The sequence below is a fragment of the Cupressus sempervirens genome, chromosome 1, assembly GCF_028749045.1.
Source record: "Cupressus sempervirens isolate cs-2001-9-10 chromosome 1, ASM2874904v1, whole genome shotgun sequence".
NCBI lineage: Eukaryota > Viridiplantae > Streptophyta > Pinopsida > Cupressales > Cupressaceae > Cupressus > Cupressus sempervirens.
In genome coordinates, this window is record NC_143118.1 from 470,084,455 (window position 1) to 470,103,972 (window position 19,518).

Consider the following 19,518-nt stretch of genomic DNA (forward strand, 5'->3'; position numbering starts at 1 on the left):
AAGTTCCATTCATCTTGCAAAGAATTCATCTCTGCATTCTAAGACCAAACACATCCAATTGTAGTACCATTTCATTCGGTCAGTTTTGGAGGATGGATAGTTAACGCTGGAGAAGATACATACAATGACAATCCAATAGATATGTTGAAAAAGGTTGTAATAAGGGAGAAACTAAACTCATCTTCAGCTTCGGTTGGTCTTTTAGACTGAACATGAATAAAAGCACAACAGAGTCCAGGGTGGTTTGATCCAGTGGGAGCCCCATGTGGTAGTGGTATTGCTACAGGATTAGTCTCCAAGTGGGAGATCGTTGTTTAGTGTGGAGCCTGATCAGTCCCCAAGTGGAAGATTGTTAGATTATGGTGACTGATCAGGAAAGTACTATACATACTTCATAATTAGTGGGGTTCGAGGCATCGCCTCGATTTTTTTTTGGGTACTATTTGTCATTCGTAGAAATTTTTTTGGTACTATTCTCCATTCATAGATTCTCCACTAAAGTTATGGCCGACATATGGCCGACATGTTGTAACCCTAAAACGGCATAAAATACTTGTATAAAAGGGTTTAGGGTTAGGTATTTTTCATTATGTTGTGATGCAAAATTGCTTCTTGCGACAGTATTGAGCTGTAAGGGATTATGGATTGTAATTAGGTTGTAATCACTGGATTGCAATAAGATTGGATTTGCTATTTGGTGGACATAGCCCAGGGATTGGGTGAACCATGTTAAATCTTGGTGCCTTGTGTTCATTTCTGTGTGATCTATTATTTTCTATTTATGGTTATATTTGCATGTAGTTTTATTTCTGTTCGTGGTTTATCCTAACACTTTTATCCAAATTTTGTCTACAAGCAATATATCCAATTTTGAGGCAATGTGTAAAAAGGAAAAGGCAAAGAAACCTGATAAAAAAGAATTTGAGATAGAGGAAGAAATAAAAGAAAAGCTGATGCAGGATTTCAATCAAATAACCCGTGAAGGGGGAAGACAATTGCTAAAGGATTTAGGTATTTTTATATTTCTAGAGTGGGACATTGTTAATGAATGTTTTTTGATACTATTAGGAAGGAAAAGGAAACAAATTTTAATACAGAAGAAGAAGAAGTTAAAGAAGCCCATAAAGAGGTAAATTAAAGTGATGATCAAAAGGCCCTAGCAATATGGTCTATTCAAAAGAGAGACAAGTCAAGACTCTAACAAGCTTCAAATGCAGAGCATACAAGAAGCCTGGTTGTATACAAAGTGGGAGATGTAGATAGTGAAAAAGTTACTCGCATAAATAAAGAGATGGCTGATTTTGGTGTGGAAGTAGCAATGAAAGATACGAATAAGTTTCTTTAGCTCAATGCCAGATTTTAAAAAGTAGTAGAACCTTATGATGAAAGGGAAGAAATATCTATGAAATGGAAAATATCATTTCAAGATTGTAGAAGCAAAAAGGAAAGAGAAAAGTGGGGGAGAGATCTAGACATCTCATGATTGGAACTTCTCTTGCTACACCTCCTTCTACTAGGCCAATCATTGAAATCCCCGACACAGCTCAACATCAAGAACTTTACACTACAGATGAGCTGAATGATGAAAAATCTATACTTAGAGCAACACAGGTAGAGGTGAAATTTTAGTATGAAGACATGATTAGAGACACATTTTTGTTCCTAACTAATAGATTAAATTGGCCTCTTTTCTATTTGGAGATGTCAAGATTAGTAGATATTTGAAGAGAATTAGAAAGTAATGACACTACCTTGAGGAAAATTTTGAATAAATAGATCAGTAGGGACGATAATATCATTACTCTATATTTTATTGTCATTGATAAGATTGATGATTGGATTGAGAACATATATGATCAAGAAAGTGACCTATTGGATTTTGATAAAAAAGAGATATGCTGTGAAGAAACCTAAGTATATGTTTCTCTAAATATCTCAGTAGGAATTTTGATCTTTTTCCTTACATGCTTGAAGACCTTGGCTTTATCAAGGATAAAGAGGAATGGGGAAATGATTCGAAAGAAATAATGAGTATCAGAATGAATAATGTTATTAATAAGGAAGACTATATCTAGTTTGCAAGAATTGTTGAGGAAGTAGTTAATGTCCAAATATTCTTTGATTCCTTCCAACAATATTTTGAAGAAATAAAGAAGTTGGGGAAATATATTTTGAAGAGAGAGAAAGAAATCATCAATTTTTGCTAGTCAAATGACAGTATTTTCAACAAGTGGATGGAAAAATACTCTTTATCCTCAAAACTATTATAGGTGGGATCTGAGGAGAAATTTATGGATAAGTCCATTGCTACTAAAGAGAGAGAAGTGTCTGAAAAATCTATTTAGGTAACCATGGCAGAGATGGATGAAATGAACATACAACCAACACAAGAGATTGAATAGAAGACATTGGAAGTGGTTAAAGAAAAGGAAAGCTAGGTACTCATTACATATACTACAAAATCAAATTAGAGCAAAGTTGAAGAAGAAAAGTTCACCCCAAAACCTGTGGAAAATCAAGAAGATAAAGACCAACCATTAAGTGTTGTAGAGGAACAAGAAATAGACAAAAAAGAGCAGGCCCCACCACAAAACAGTGAATGAAGGCACTATTTTGTTGTCAAGAAAAAATGTCACGAGTGTTTTTAGTTTCCTCATGTAGTGAAGAAAATGACATTTTTGTCTTGTATGTATATCATTTTTTTTTAAAGGACAATTGTCATTTTCCCTCTAGGCCTGAATCTTGTTGCAACTCATGCTATATAAATGAGTTTCCAAGGCTAGAGGGAGGGTCTGTTTGAACTAAATTATGTTCATGTTTTGAGTCAGTCTATGCATATTGTGTAATTTTAATCTAGAGTTTGAATAGAAAGTTAATAGTGGCTTGTTTAATAGAGTCATTTTTTAATAGGCGTGGTCATTGAATTGTATACAATTTTAAAGAAGTTAATACAAAATGAAAAAAGTTTGTTGTTCATCATAGATCTTATCTCTTCTTTTATCTCCATTCTATTCTTTGAGATTTAATGGAAAAGTTTATTAAATTTCAGTTGTAATTTTTTTTGAATTATATTTCAGTTTACTTTTTCTAATAATCTAATGGGTTATGTAAATGCTTAATGTAAATTAGAAGAACTTTATGATTTTCATTGAAGATTTCTATAATTATGAGATCTGAAAATGAATACTGATAATCTTTTCACAAATGGTAAGATAGATCCAGAAGTAAATGCCCAATCCCTGTGAATTTGTAGCCCAATAGATAAGGTACTAGTCATCTTTAAGTTGATCTAGTTTGGAATATCAACCTGCACTTCATTCATGGATTTATAGGGTTTGATAAAATACCCATTTGTGATCTCTTTTACTATCCTAGAATTAAAAGAATTAGGGCTAAATCATCTGTTATTTTGGGATTCATGTTGAGAATTTGAATTTCAAGTAAATAAAGAGTGAATTCCTAGATATACCTGTCTCAATTTTACAAAGTTCAAAGTGGAGAAGACATCAGGTCTTGTCCTTTGGTCCTTTTATTTTTCTTCTTAGAATGCTCATTATGGTCTCTAGCTAATTCCTAGATTTTCTGATCTTGTAAGAAGTTGTTAAAATTCTATCAAATCACAAGCCAACATAATAGATTTTGGATTCTCTTTTCCCGTTATGTGTTTCTAGTTTTGTATGATCCTCCTTTCTCATTTTGTTACCATTAATATGTATAATCATGATATTCGTGATGATGTTCACAAACTTTTGATTATGATCATAGAAATGAGTTCTTTTGTCCATGACATCTTCTACTAATACCAGTATGTTGTCTATGTGTGACTGTAGTATTACAAATCTGTTGCTGACTGTACATTTTAACTATTGGATTGGATGTTTAAAGTCTTGGTCCTTCCCTCTTATCTAGGCATCACACCGTATTTAGTCTTGTAGATAACTCTTTTTATCTTTTCTCTACCGCTATATCACTTCCTGATTGTATGTCTTCTCCCTTATACAGTCAGTGGTGGGTATTTTTTGAGTATTATTGTTATTGTGACTTTGTTATTTTCATTATTTTCCATGTCTAAATCATTCCTTCTCTCCCCATATTATTTCCTGCTAGTAGTAAATCTAATGGAATTCACAACTCACCAAACCCATATATGTGGTGCGATGGTTAATTAAGCACAATCTACGACTCTTAGATTGGGCATCTTTTCCTACGTAAATTTATAATTTTCTCTGTCTCCTCTCCCAAGAATACATTATACATTTTCATAAACTATGATTTCCTTTTCATCTGATCTGTGATCTTTTTTGTTCTATTTGGTCTATGACAGTTGATACTCCTTATGCACTTTTCTTTCAATGGAAGGAATGACTTCTGGTTGTTGAATCCTTATTGTCTACAGTCATTTTTTACTTAACATGTTAGGTAGATTGAATTTTTCATTTATGCTATCTTTCCATATTGATCCTTTTAAGATGACAAGATGGTCCTTTATCAAACCCACAATTTTATAGGGGTCGTTTGGTTGTAGGAATAGGAATAGGTGAATAGGAATAGCTATTCTGGAATAGAAAATGGGACTATGTATTCCTGTTTTCTGTTTGGTTCAGCCAATATTTGATGGGGAATTTGCGGACCCCAAAATTTATGTTTCCTAAAATAAATAAAAGTGGAATAGGAATACGTATTCCAATAACACCTATTTTGGTGGAATTGCAAAACCTCATTTTTGGGCCAAAATTGGAATATGTATTCCTATTTTACTTTGTATTCCAATTCTAATTTGGTGCATCCAAACAAAGAATTCAAAATTTTAAGAATTTACATATGCCTATTCCCTTGTATTCCCATTGCCAAACGGGCCCTAGATGATTTGACCAACTTCTTCAGTTGCCAATATTGTTATCATTTACTTTGGTTGATGACTCAATTTATCCCTCGGTCACATATGAACATTACAAAGGCTCCAAGGTATCTTCTTCAGTTGCATATAATGGGGATAATCCTTTGCACTATTTGTGTTCAGACAACTTCATTGATTTCTTATTTAAATTCTATCATGTAACTCTAACAATTATGTTGCTCTGATGTGACTCTTCCTCTAAATTCATTCTTTTTAATTATTTCCTTCCTCCTGCGTAGACCCCCTTGCATCTATCTATTCGACAATGAATATTGCTCTCTTAAATGACTACATATTATTTCCTTCAATACTCATGTAATAATTTTTATTCAAGTATCTTTAATTATTTTTATTTCATTTTCAACCTGCTCTAATATTGTGTTAAAGAACATGATCACTGCAAATGTAATATCATTTCCATATTTTTGTATATTTGAAGTGTAGATCCACACACACACACACACAGAGGAGTAGAAAAGACATGTCTTATGAAGAGACATACAAAGACATATATTTATGTTAATCAATATTGGTTATGGTAAGTTAATAATCATTAGACATGATTAACAGAAATGTGTGTGTGTGTGTGTGTGTGTGTGTGTGAGAGAGAGAGAGAGAGAGAGAGAGAGAGAGAGAGAGAGAGAGAGAGAGAGAGAGAGAGAGAGAGAGAGAGAGAGAGAGAGAGAGAGATTCTTCTAAGTGTTTACCTACATATATTAATTTGGATTATCCTAAGAGTTTTTGGATCCAGTCTTTGGACTATGAGGGCATCCCTTTCATATGCAAAAAGTATTTCAACATTAGGCATGTTGTGGCTAAATGTGGGATGAATAAAGATAAAGTGAAACAAATTTATTCATTATGGAAGGATGCTTATACTCATGATTACAAAGTTCTTAAGGGTTCTTCTCATTATGATGGACATGCCAATGATCTAGAGATGGCCCTTGATGGCGAGTTTCCTTCCATTCCCACCATGGGTTCTTCCTCTTTTCATGTTGTTATTGTTCCTTCAAATGATAAAGATGAAGGTGTGAATATTGTCCCTTTTATAAGTAACTCTTATGACCCAACTATTTTTGTTGTTTCTACTTCTCCTCTTGTCCCTAAGGATCTCATTATCCCTATTTTTTCTGGAAGTAGTGTTCAGGTGTTGGTTCTTTTTCTATCCATGTCATTAGAGAGCTTGTTCTCTTCATCTCTAATGGTTCAGGCAAATCTACTTTTTGGATTGACAAGATGAGGTGGCCATGGTTTAAGAAGGGTTGATTATAGTTAAAGGAAAACATTCAAAGAATATCCCTCTTTCTTTTGGCATGACCCTTAGATCCCAAAAGATGGGATCCAAGTGGTAATCTTAAATGTTATTATTTTTTCCTATGGGGAAGTACAATGATTGATTATCTTGTTGTTTCTTGACTTCTAGATTATGCTTATGGGGGGAGTGTGTTGTCTGGTTCCCTTTTCTTCATCTTTTTACTCTTTTGTCCTTTTTCCATTTTTCTTAGTAGAGCTTATTGTATATCTTATGTGTGGGTTTTGGGCCCCATGGTTAAAAACCTATATTGTATTGGGTTTCAATGTCCCTTCAAAACTTATTGTCAATAAAAAAAACTAATATATCACATCATAAAATTGAGTGGAAGTCCACAATAAAGAAAGAACCTTGAAGTTATCTAAATTGGATCACATTATATATATATATAGTGTAGCATATGAGTATCTATATTCAAGAGATAGTTGAAAATTGACATTCTAGTTAGGAATAATAGGGTATTTGATCTTGTATTTTGTAGTCGAACAAAACTCACATCAACACAAAACTTCATCATTTGTGTTTATTAAAACAATTGTTTTCTCATTGGATTTGCATTCCTCTTCTCTCTTCCGTTAACGATTCACATCTTCCATTAATGATTCATATCTTCCATTCTTTCTTCCTTTATCCTTATCCCCTTTCACATGCAATTCTCTTCTCCCTTTCATATCTCATGTATGAGAGAGTTGCAACTCTTCAACTTTTACCCCTTTTCCATTTGACTATTCATTAAAATTAACTTGGATATTATTTTTTGTTCTTTTACATTTTTGTTTTATGATTATTGTTTAAATTATAAACCATATTTTGAAAAAGGGACATTACAGTCTTAGCTTCTTGTAAGAAAAAGTTTAGTTCTTATGGTCCAATAATGTTTTTGCTCATAATACTTTTCATTATGCTTTGATTGATTAATATCATTTTGTGGAGGTGTCCTCTTGCTTGGATGCTAAGGAAAAAATTGTAACTATTTCCTTGTAATCCATGTCACAAGCAACACTGTGCATGGTTCTTTTGCCCAATCAAAAATTAAATATTTTGTATGTATAAAACATGTAACATATCTCTCATAGATTAAACATGGGTGACCATTATGAAAACCTGATCATTTGTTGCTTTTGAACTCTTCCATTTGACTTCAATTTAGTTTTCGTTTTACCTTTGTATTCAATTTACCTATTTTTTTTCGACTTTAAACGAAACCCTTCTATGGGGCAGATATATGGAATGACCTTAATTTTTTATTTAGTCACCATATTTTTCACCATTTCCAATTGTGGAGTGTAAGATTATTGAAAACTAAAATGGTGAGTATCTTGAAGTTGTAAGAAAGAAAAGGATTCACCATATTTTTTCACCATTTCCAATTGTGGAGTGTAAGATTATTGAATACTGAAATGGCGAGTATCTTGAAGTTGTAAGAAAGAAATGGATTTGTAAAGTAATTCATTCTTTCAATTTGGAAAACATTTTATAGCTCATTTGCTATCCGATTTTAATTTTTTTAATGACAACTAACACATTAGATAGATTAGCACCCTTACTTTGTAATGTCGATTAGGATTCTAAATTGCTTCAATGACAATGACTAATCTTGCACATTTTAACAATATACTATTTGGTGAAGTATTTTGATAAGTCATTTGGGCACATTGAGAATCTAGGGAACTTTGACAAATATAAAAAGGTTTGATATCACTCCCAATTTGTAAGTTAAGAAGCCACAAACATTTACACCTTTGTAGGTATGTGATCTAGACACATTTATTTCTCTTTTTCTAAGGTCAAAATAATTTGGTAAACATCTCACAGTACCTTACTCATTCAATGTCACTGTAATGAATTATAACACAGTTGTCTTTAAGATATCTAAATGATATAATCTTTGGAAACCTTCTGTACCACACTTCAAAAGTGAATATGATCACGTCTTTAGCAAACAATTAGCATGTAGCAATCATCTTTAATTGTAATGCTAAATGGGATTATGTTTCTAGTTTAATATATTTATAATAATTATTAACTATATTTTAGCCAATAGACTATTTGTGGGAGCTTTGTTTCCATTAATTGAATTTTTGACACAAAAATTTGTTAGTTGGCCGGAAAAGTTGTCGAACGAAAAATTGTAAATTCTTCCCATTAACTATTTACCGGCCAGTTTTTTAAATTATTATTATTATTATTATCTCACTCCACTTTTGATTCTTGTTTTGATATTTATTAATTGTTATCTCCACTTTTAACTATTGTTTTTCTTTTTCTATTTATTCAAAAAACAATTACTTCTCCACATTAGCTAATCTCTATTTATTTAACTTTTACTTTTTAAAATTGATTTAGATTTTAGTGTTTAAATTATTTTAATTTTCTTTTATATTGGTTTAGTTTTTTTCTTTAAATGTTTTTTTTAGTTTATATAATCTATTTAGTCAATAGAATATTTGTTAGAGACGTTGCTATTTTTTTCTATTTTTTCATTTGTCTTATTAAATTTTCATAATAGATTTTTTGATGGAGTTTTTCTAAATGACTTTTTTTTCATATTTGATAAATTGAATTTAAATAAATAATATTTATTAATCTATTAAAAAGATTTTAGTAAATATTTTGTTATTTAAATAGAAAATGATTAATAATCTAATTTGTTCACATATGATTATATTTTAAATCTTCACTTTTAACTATTGTTTTTCTTTTTCTATTTTAAAAAAATAATTACTTGTGATCTCCACATTAGCTCATTTGTCATATCTTTTATTTAACTTTTGATATTTAAAATTGATTTAAGTTTTTTTTAATTTAATTTTTTAATTTTTAAAAAATATTTGTTTAATCATTTCTTTAAATGTTGTTTTTAGTTTCTATAATTTATTTAGTTAATAGAATATATGTTAGAGATGTTATTTTATCATTTTAAAAAAAATTCTCTTATTAATTTTTCATAATAGATTTTTTGATGAGATTTTTTTAAATGATTTTTTTTCATATTTGATAAATGAAATTTAAATAAATAACATCTATTAATCTATTCAAAACATTTTAGTAAATATTCTTGTTATTTACATTCAAAATTGTTAATAATCTAATTGGTTCACATAAATATTATATTTTAAAAAGTAATCTTATTATGGAGCACCTATTGACTTATCGTTTGCAAGCACAAAAGCATGCACTAGTCTAATTAAGTCCATATATTTTATGTGGAAGCAAGTGTATTTATTTTGTTATCCAATTATCAAATTTTATATTTTGTCATAATAAATGTTATCCAATTATAGAGTCTTATTCAAATTTTATATTTTGTCATATTCTTTTAAACAATTTCAATTTTCTATTCCTTATTTACTGAGTTTTTCTTAACCTTTATTTATTTATAAGAATAAACTCTTTTATGTCTAATTCAATCTCCAATTCCATCAAATTCCATCATTCTACTTTTAGAGATTGGAGATTGAATTAAAAGTAAAAGAATTTATTCTTATAAATAAATAAAGATTAAGAAAAACTCACTACACACACACACACACACACACACACACACACACATGCACATATATATCTATATGTAAATATAGATATATAAATACATATATACATATATATGTGTGTATATATATTTATATATACATATGTATATATGTATATATATGTATATATATACTTAGATACATATATATATTATATATATATATATATGTATATGTACATGTATATATATACATATATATACATATATACATATGTATACACACACACACATATGTATGTATGTATATATAATATATATACATATGACTTATAAGCGCATAAATGTTCACAAATCCTCTTAGCCCTGTTTAACAGTTCAATTGTGTAGTGTCTTTTAGTTTTTAAATGGATTTTTGAGTTCTTTAGTGTGGTAAATTCTATTAAACAGTGTTACCCGGTTATTGAAATTATCTCAATTTTGATCTTATTAATGCTATGGATATTTTTGAAATATGCCTTGTTTGAAGCATTAAAATGGTCATTTCTCCTCTGAGTTTTTGATAAATTTTGACCTTCAATATCTCTAGCTCGTTCCTAGCTCTGCCCAACACTTTGAATATTCAAAATCTAGCTTCTGAGCCCAAAATTATCGCAGGTTAATGGAGAGGCCCAAAAATACGTATTTTCAATTTTATCATTAACCATTAACCTCTCAAAAAGGTTAATGATAAGTTTCAAATTACATATTTTGGAAGAGGTTAATTAACCTCTCCAAAATTATGCATTCTCTCTCTCACCATTAACTTCTCAAAAAGGTTAATGATAAGTTTCAAATTATGTATTTTGGAGGAGGTTAATTAACCTCTCCAAAATTGTATTCTCTCTCCCATCATTAACCTCTCAAAAGGTTAAGGTTAATCCTCAAAATACGTATTTTGGAGGTGGTTAATTAACTTCTCAATCTTCTTTGAGCATTTACAACTGGAGGTTATACAACAATGCAATGTGTGTCCAGTGGAATCTAGATTTCACTTCCCATAGTGAGCAAGGAGAAAGGTATCTAGAACTAGCCCATAGAATAGATGAAACTCTTTGATTCATGGCAGTTTGTGGGCTTATAGTGGATGATGTAGGAGCATCCAGAGGTATAAGGGCAATCCTGTGTCACCCAAAAAAATGTACTTAATCTTAGTTTCTGTTTCACGTGTTTTCATTTTTGGATACCCATTTGGGTCAAATAAAGGTTCCAACTCTCACAGTTCCACTATCAGTGTTCTAAGATAGAGTTTTTAATCACCTTGGGGTACGTGTAAATGCTGAAAAAATATGAGTATGTAATTGAGCCATCATTTTGGTGAACTAGAAAGTGTAAATTGGTTGGAAGATTGTCATTGTAATTTAGAGCATTCCAGAAAAAGAATCAGGTCGAAAGGCCCCACGGTTTGAAAGTTATCGTAGTTTTTCAGTTTCTGGAGACATCCTAAGAATGCTTCAAAGTCAGGTTAGGGGCATTAAATGAACTCAAATAGGACCAAAAAATGGAGGATGAGCAAAGCTGGTCCATAGGGCTATAGAGCACTCCGTTCATCAATCGAAGCTATGGTTCAAAAGTTATGCCTCCCGGAAGTTCAGTTACCATTTCTGAATTCTTCTAATTTTGCGCCAACTTCTAATGTGACTTCTAGAGCCTTCTATTTGGTTGGCGGATGCCTAATAGCACTTTCTAGAATGTATTCCTAATCTTTAACTCTCCAGGGTCTATTTAAGAACATTTCTAGCATTGTAAAAGGCAGTTTGAAGTGGAGTTTGAGAGGAGGTACTGAAAGGAGAAATTATCTCCAAATTTATACTATTGTAAGCCCTTAGGGAATGTTTTGAACTCTATTTTCTCTGTACTGAATGTATTAGCATTTTCTCACAATTAATAAAAATTTTCCTTTCCTATTGTGTCCATTCTGTGCTTGGCTTGTGTCCCCATCAAGTGGTATCAGAGCTAGTTTTTCTGAGTGTGTAGACAGAGCGCTAACTGTGAGGCAGTTTGCACCAGGACTGTGTGGTTGTGAGTTTGAGTTAAGAAGATGCCTCCATGAAGAGAGCATGGTGGAAGGGCTAGAGCTATTAATCTTGAGGAGGTTAGAGCCCTCCAAAGGTAGGTACAAGCATTGTAGGAGGAGCTCCATAGAGGAACAAATGTTGCCGCAAGCGACGAAAGTGAGGATGACAATGAAGAAGAAGAAATTGGACCAAAAGGGGAATTTGATGGGGAAGTTCTGAATCAGGTAGAGGAAAGGCTTTTTAGGGCCATTACTAAGTTTGGAAAAAGACCTACAATTGATGTGGGTGTATTTTCAGGAAATTTGAAACCAGATGAGTTGATCGATTGGATCAATGAACAGGAAGAATACTTTGAGTATGAGGATATCAAGGACCCAGATAGGGTTAAGTTTGCAAAGGCCAAACTGAAAGGACATGCCAAAATCTAGAGGCAAGAGGTTCAATTGGAAAGAAACAAAAGAGGAAAGGAGAAGATCACAAGGTGGGATCATATGGTGGACAAATTGAAGAAGCAGTTCATTCCTATTGATTATGAGATTGATTTGTTTAAGAAGATGCATGGGTTAAAGCAAGCAAGAAAATTAGTCCAAGAATATACAAAGGAGTTTTATCAACTTCTTATTAGAGTGGGGCATGTAGAAGCAAATAAGAAGGTTGCTCGTTATATCAGTGGGTTGTGACCTAGCATCTAAGAGGAATTAAGTCTTGTAAGAATGACCAGCGTCGAAGAGGCATACCAATTTTCCCTACGAGTTGAAGAGAAGCTAAATAAGAGATTTGAAGGGAGACAAAGAGGGTGTGGTCAAGGAGGAAGAGGTAGTGCTAGGTCATTTGGAGGCCAAAATGAAACCCAAAAGAAGAATCAAGATGTGGGTACTAGCAGGAACTAGAGGAATGAGGGTTTCAATCGCTCCTGAGATCAAGACTTTGGAAATCAGAGAGGAAGAGGTAGAGGACGTGGACAAGGAAGAGGAGGTTTTTGTGGTACCTATTTCCATTGCAATGAAGAAGGTCATCATGCCTTTGAATGCCCTCAATGAAAAGGAAGGACAGATAGGAGAGTTGAGGGTCAAGCTAGGGTTGCTAATGCGAATGAGGATGCACAATCATCACATTCAAAAGATGCAGAAAGAGGAGAGACTTTAGTAAATGAAAGAGTCCTACTAAGTGGTGAGATTGAACTCAGACAAAGGAGGAGTTTATTCTATACTAGGTGCAAGTGTGAGGATAAATGTTGTGATGTGATCATTGATGGTGGTAGCACTGATAAATTGGTATCAGAGGAGATGGTCTCTAAGCCCTATCAGATTGCTTAGGTGAAGGATGATCATAAGGTCCTGGTAAGTGAACAATGTTTAGTGAAATTCAAAATTGGGACTTACCATGATGAAGTTCTTTGTGATGTTATTCCAATGGATGTTTGCCATCTATTGTTGGGAAGACCGTGGCAGTTTGATAGGCATGCAGTACATGATGGTCATGCAAACACATACTTTCTAACAAAGGATGGAGTTTGCCACAAACTGAAGCCCATGAAAAAGGAAGGAAAAAAGGTGTGTAGCAATGCTAGGATTTTTCTTGTTGATGGAAGGAAGTTTTTAGATGGCATGAAACATCAACGTATGTGCTATGCTTTGATTCCTAGGAAAGATAAAGAAGGTAGTAGTGAAATACCACTTGAAGTTTTAGATTTACTAGGTGAATTTGGAGATATTATCTATGATAATGTTCTAGAAGGATTGCCACCAATAAGGAAAATTAGTCATCAGATAGATTTAATCCCAGGAGCTAGTCTTTCTAACAAGGCTACTCACAGGATGACTCCTATTGAAACTAAGGAGCTAAACAGATAGGTGCAGGAGCTATTGAGAAAGAGCCTGATTCGAGAGAGCCTGAGTCCATGTGCAATACCTACAGTACTAGCACCAAAGAAGGATGGAGAGTGGAGGATGTGTACAGACTCTCGAGCTATAAATAGGATAACCATCAAGTATCAGTTTCCTTTGCCAAGAATGTATGATCTTATGGACTGCTTGAGTGGAGCTCAGTACTTCACAAAGATAGATCTCAAGAGTGGTTATCACCAGATATGAATTCAAGAAGGAGATGAGTGGAAAATAGCTTTCAAGACCAAGGAGGGTCTTTATGAGTGGTTAGTCATGCCCTTTGGATTGACGAATGCCCCAAGCACCTTCATACTGCTTATGAATGAGGTACTTAAGAAGTTCTTGGGAAAATTTGTTATTGTCTATTTGGATGATATTTTAATTTTCAGGAAGATTTTACAAGAACATTTATTGCATATTCATAGTGTCCTTGAAAGGTTAAGGGAAGAGAAACTATTAATTAATTTGAAGAAGTGTATCTTTGCAAAAAGGGAGTTAGTCTACTTGGGGTTTGTTATATCACCTAAAGGTTTCAAAATGGATCCAGAGAAGGTAAAAGCCATCTTGGAATGGCCTACTCCAAGGTCTGCTACTGAGGTAAGATCGTTCCATGGTTTGGTTAGTTTTTACAGAAAGTTTATTAAGAATTTCAGTGGCATGTGTACACCTCTGACTAACACAATAAGAGGGGATAGAAAAGAGTTCAAATGGACTGCGGCAGCTGCGAGAAGTTTTGAATTGCTAAAGAAGAAGGTAATAGAACAACCTGTGTTGGCACTTCTAGATTTTAGAAAGGTGTTCCAGGTGGATTCTGATGCTAGTGGCAATGCTATTGGGGTTGTATTAGGCCAAGAAGGTAGGCCTATTGCATATTTTAGTAAAAAATTGAATGATGCAAAAAAAAAGTATTCTGTTTATGATCAAGAAATCTATGCAATAGTTCAGGCCTTAAAGAAATGGAGGCATTATTTATTGCCAAAGGAATTTGTTTTGTATACTGATCATCAAGCATTACAGTACCTAAATAGCCAAGGTAAATTGAATTAGAGGCATATGAAGTGGGTAGAGTTCTTGTAGAACTATACATTTGTGTTGAAGCATAGAAGTGGAAAATCTAACAGGGTTGCAGATGCACTAAGTAGGAGACAATTGTTTCTTACAATAATGTAGGTTGAAGTAGTTGGGTTTGATGAACTCAAGAATCTGTACCCTAAGGATCCTAATTTTGCTGAATCGTGGAAAGCTTGTAAGGAGCCTATTGCTATAGACAAAACTAAGTGGTTAGACTATCTAATTCAGGATGGTATGTTATTCAAGGGCAGTCAATTATTCATTCCAAGGAGTTCCATGAGGGAAAATCCAATAAAGGAGAAACACAATGGAGGGATGGCAGGACATTTTGGTCAAGATAAGACCATTGCCATTCTTAGAGAACATTTAGTCACAATACTAGACTATATTAGCCATTGCTTGTCCCATCAAAGCCGTGGGAGGACATAAGTATGGATTTTGTTCTTGGATTGCCGAGGACACAAAGGGGTAATGACTCAGTATTTGTGGTGGTTGATAGGTTCTCCAAAATGGCACATTTCATTCCATGCCACAAAACTCATGATGCTGTCCATATTGCAAACTTGTTTTTCGAAGAGGTGGTAAGACTACATGGTCTCCAAAGGAATATAGTTTTTGATAGAGATACTAAATCTGTGGGGTATTTTTGGAGAACATTGTGGAAAAAGTTGAGAACAGACTTGAAATTCAGTTCCACACATCACCCATAGACTGATGGCCAAACATAAGTGGTAAATGGAAGTCTGGGCAATTTGCTGAGATGTTTAGTTGGGGTAAGCCCAAGGGATGGGATTTGATTCTACCACAAGCGGAGTTTTCTTACAATAACTCTGTAAATAGGAGTACTAGTAGATCACCAGTCCAAATTATATATGGAAGTAGCCCAAGGACTGCACCAAAATTGAGGAAGATAGAGCAAGGGGAGAGGACAAGTGTTGAAGCTGAAGAATTTGCTGAACATATTAAGCGTCTACATGGGGAGGTTCAGGCACACATTACCAAGATGAATCAAGAGTATAAAGCTAGGGCTGATCAAAGGAGAAGACATAAGGAATTCCAAGTAGGGATCTAGTCATGGTACACTTAATAAAAGAAAGATTTCCATCCAGTACTTACAACAAGCTAAAAATGAAGAAATTTGGTCCCTACAAAATTCTAAAGAAACATGACTCAGGAAATGCATATGAGGTGGAGTTGCCAAATGGTATTCACATTTGTCCTATTTTCAACATTGCAAACTTAATAGAGTATCATGATGATGGTGCAGATGAGGAGCCGATGTTAGAGCCATGTCCAATTCCTACTTCTAAGAAGGAGGAGATAGAGGAGATTCTAGATAGTCGTGTGGGTAGGAGTACCAAAAATAGATAATATGAAGAGTATTTGGTCAAGTGGAAAGGACGGCTGATTGAGGACTCAACTTGGATTTCCACATTTGAGGTTTCCCATTTGGGATTTTCCTCTACCATTCATAAAGTGACAGGGTCACTTTTCAATTTACCCTGGGTGTTTGATGCAGGAGCATCCAGAGGTATAAGGGCAATCCTGTGTCACCCAAAAAAATGTACTTAGACTTAGTTTCTGTTTCATGTGTTTTCATTTCTGGATACCCATTTGGGTCAAATAAAGGTTCCAACTCTCATAGTTCCACTATCAGTGTTCTAAGATAGAGTTTTTAATCACCTTGGGATACATGTAAATGCCAAAAAAATAGGAGTATGTAATTGAGCCATCATTTTGGTGAACTAGAAGGTGTAAATTGGTCGAAAAATTGTCATACTAATTTAGAGCATTCCAGAAAAGGAATCAGGTCGAAAGGCCCCACGGTTTGAAAGTTATCGCAATTTTTTGATTTTTGGAGACATCCTAAGAATGCTTCAAAGTTAGGTTAGGGGCATTAAATGACCTTCAATAGGACCAAAAAATGGAGGATGAGCGAAGCTGGTCCATAGGGCTATAGAGTGCTTTGAGAGCTTTTCAAAAATGTAAACAGTTCGTCAATCAGAGCTACGGTTCAAAAGTTATGCCTCCCAAAAGTTCGGTTACCATTTCTAGATTCTTCTAATTCTGCGTCAACTTCTAATGTGACTTCTAGAGCCTTCTATTTGGTCGGTGGATGCCTACTAGCACTTTTTAGAATGTATTCCTAATCCTTAACCCTCCAGGGTCTATTTAAGAACATTTCTGGCATTGTAAAACGCAGTTTGAAGTGGAGTTTGAGAGGAGGTACTAAAAGGAGAAATTATCTCTAGATTTATACTATTGTAAGCCCTTAGGGCATGTTTTGAAGTCTCTTTTCTCTATATTGAATGTATTAGCATTTTCTCACAATTAATAAAATTTTCCCTTTCCTGTTGTGTCCATTCTGTGCTTGGGTTGTGTCCCCATCAGTGAAGGATCCAATCATAAACACCACAAAGTTTTGGACATCACATGAGTTCCTTGGAAACTTTAAAAAAAAAAATGCAATTGGCAGGTATTAAGCTAGACTCCTCAACCCTTGCAACCGTCCTTCCAGTCTATGCCAATAAGCGAGCTTTAGAACAAGGTATAGGTATCCACCAAAGCATCATTGGAAGCAAAAAAATTTTAGATGTTGCCGTCATAAGTGCCCTGGTAGATATGTATGCAAAATGTGGAAGCCTACACACAACATGTGAACTGCTTGACAAAATGCTCCAAGGAAGTGAGAGCATAGTGGAAATGAAAATGTGTCTTCTTCACAAAAAGATGTGATTATTTGGCTTCTAGATACAAGAAATTGATTGGAGTGAAGTATAACACATCATCACCTCAAAAAAGAATGATCTACACAAAATCCATGACAACAAGAGATTCAAACAACCATGGCACCAACACTACATCTACTACAGGTTGGAATGCAATAGCGAATGCAAACTACTATGGCCTCGCCAAGGGAACTGCTAGAGGTGGCTCAACTTCATCCAAAATTACAATTTATGGAGTGTGTGTTGAAGATGGGTTTCTCAGCTCGAACATCTTGGCTAGCTTTGACAATGCAATTAACGATGGATTTGACATCTTGTCTCTCTCCCTTGGATCCAATTCAGCTTTCATTGATTATACATCTGATCCAATCATCATTGGAGCTTTCCATGCTTCCTAGAAAGGAATTATTGTTGTTTGTTCTGCTGGAAAAAATGGTCCTGAGAGTCGATCTATTGTCAACATGGCTCCTTGGATATTCATAGTTGTGGCAACCACTATTGATAGACAATTCTGATCAAATGTTGTCTTGGGTAATGGAAGACTATCTAGAGCATAAGCATAAACTTTTCAAATCTTAGCCAATCAAACATGTACCCACTTATGGATGGGGGTAGTGCTGCTAGCTCTTTTAGTTCTACAGATGATGCAAGCAATTGCAATTCAGGCACTTTGAGTTCTTCCAAAGTGAAAGGAAAGGTGGTAGTATGTCTCAAAACTAACACAAGTTATCCAAAGCAATATGAGAAAAGAGAGGTGAAAAACAAGGGAGGAATAGTCATGGTCTTAGCTAACGATTCATAGAAATTAATTGCAACCAATTATGGCACTTTTCCTACCACTACAATTAGTGGCACACAAGCAAAAGAGATCTTAACATACATAAAATCAACCAAGAAGCCAGTTGCAATTGTGACTCTACCAGAGGATGTTCAAAATTATAAACCAGCACCAATTATTCCATATTTCTCATCTAGAGGGCTTGGAGGACAGATTGAAAACATTCTCAAGCCGAACATAAGTGCACTGGGAGTGAACATACTTGCTTCTTGGATTCCTATGAATTCTTCATCAGATGATGTTCCCATGGGAATGAAGCCATCCTCTTTTAACATTATATCTGGAACATTCATGGCATGCCCTCATGTGAGACAAGCTGCTACATTTTAAAAATAGTTCATACCACTTGGAACCCATCTATTATTAGATCAACATGCATTACAACAGCTACTCCAATGAACAATGCTGGTAGTACAATGATAGACGATACAAATGCAGTTGGCACTCCATTTGACTTTGGTGGAGGAGAAATAAGTCCAAAGGCAGCTCTTGATCTAGGGTTTGTGTATGTTGTAATCACCTAAAAATGCTCATCTAGACTATTAGCTCCCTTCTCAATATTTTGGCTAATTTAATTTAATCACTTACATAGACCAAATTGCTAATAATCAATTTATTTGATTATAACCTATAGTTTGACTATGCTATCCTAAGTTCATTATTTGATTAAAAGAACATGTCCCCTTTTAATTAAATAAAAGACCCCATTCTTCTAACCCACTTAAAGTGCACACATAAAGTCCTTTTTCTATTTTACAATTAAAATAAAAGGCTTGTGCGACTTTTGTCTTATGTGACAAGTCAACTTATATTCTATTGGTTGACTTGTGTGTTCACATGGATCACTCCTCTTTTTGAATTTCATCATTGATCATCCACCATTTTCATCTTGATTTCTACCGTCCATATGAATTTAAAAGGGAGAGAGCTTTCTCCCTCAAAGGATCCACCCTCATTTGAATATTGTTATGTTGCAGGTTTTCTAATGGGTTTTTTTGGAGCTTTGTGGACTCCTTTGCGACATTCTCTATAGGCTCGACTTCACAAGTCACCAGAGATGACTCCTTCCATATCAATCACATTGAAACTTTTGCCTCATGCTCACTAATTCACCCTAATCTCATAGATTGGTCTCTCCAAAATCAAAGACCTAAAATATGGTCTTTCCAAAATGACTATGAGACCACTTGTTACCTGAATGCCATTGAACTCGTCACTTCTTCCACTAGTGAACCCATGGTTAACATGACAAA

The 19,518-nt window shown here is 34.1% G+C and overlaps 1 pseudogene; it reads left to right on the forward strand.

Annotated features, from left to right (window-relative positions):
* Positions 1 to 878: 878 nt before the first annotated feature.
* Positions 879 to 18,789, forward strand: LOC149578327 (CO(2)-response secreted protease pseudogene; annotated as a pseudogene).
* The last annotated feature ends 729 nt before the right edge of the window (positions 18,790 to 19,518 follow it).